We start from the raw sequence: 696 nt of genomic DNA, 5'->3' as shown, positions 1-696 counted from the left end.
TTCAGCATCATAGCAACACATATGTCTTCAATAACATATGGGTAATGACTAAGCATGAGGTACATTGGCCAGGGATCAAAAGTGGATCTTCTGCATGGAATGCAATAATTCTATCATCAAATCCCAACTTTACAGCACCCCTGTTTTAGTCCCCATCACCATTTTGATCAGTTCCTTATTGGTTTTACACTGTACCTTGCACAGACCTCCACTGTTACTACCTTACCATATTGCCTTCCTGAAGAGGATGTGCACTCTTGGACCTGCAAATTACAAAATATATCCTTCAGATCCCCAAAATTGGGCACAGAGGTCTGATATGTACTATCATTCAGGCAAGTTTTATTAAATGAAGATATTATTTAACTCCCCCTAGCCCCAATAGGAATAAAAATAATGCTTATCTCATGGAGTTTTTGTGAGGATAAAATGAAAAACATGTGAAAACAAAAACTATCAAGATATTGCATATGCTAGTTATTATTATGTTGCTAATGTAGATCTTGAAAATAAAGCTGTGTCTTTATCTAATGGGTGTTTAAGTCTCTACAGGTTCTGATCAAAGTCAGGAATTGGACTCGGTCAAAAGGATTCCTGTAATTTACAATGCTTAGTGAAATTATTGAAATTTCTACCTACTGATTAGGACCACACTGCTTTTTAATTATCTTAGCTTCAGGAAAAAAAAAAAAAAAA

This window comes from Chrysochloris asiatica, unplaced genomic scaffold (assembly GCF_000296735.1).
Source record: "Chrysochloris asiatica unplaced genomic scaffold, ChrAsi1.0 scaffold00131, whole genome shotgun sequence".
NCBI lineage: Eukaryota > Metazoa > Chordata > Mammalia > Afrosoricida > Chrysochloridae > Chrysochloris > Chrysochloris asiatica.
Note: the sequence above shows the minus strand (reverse complement) of the source record.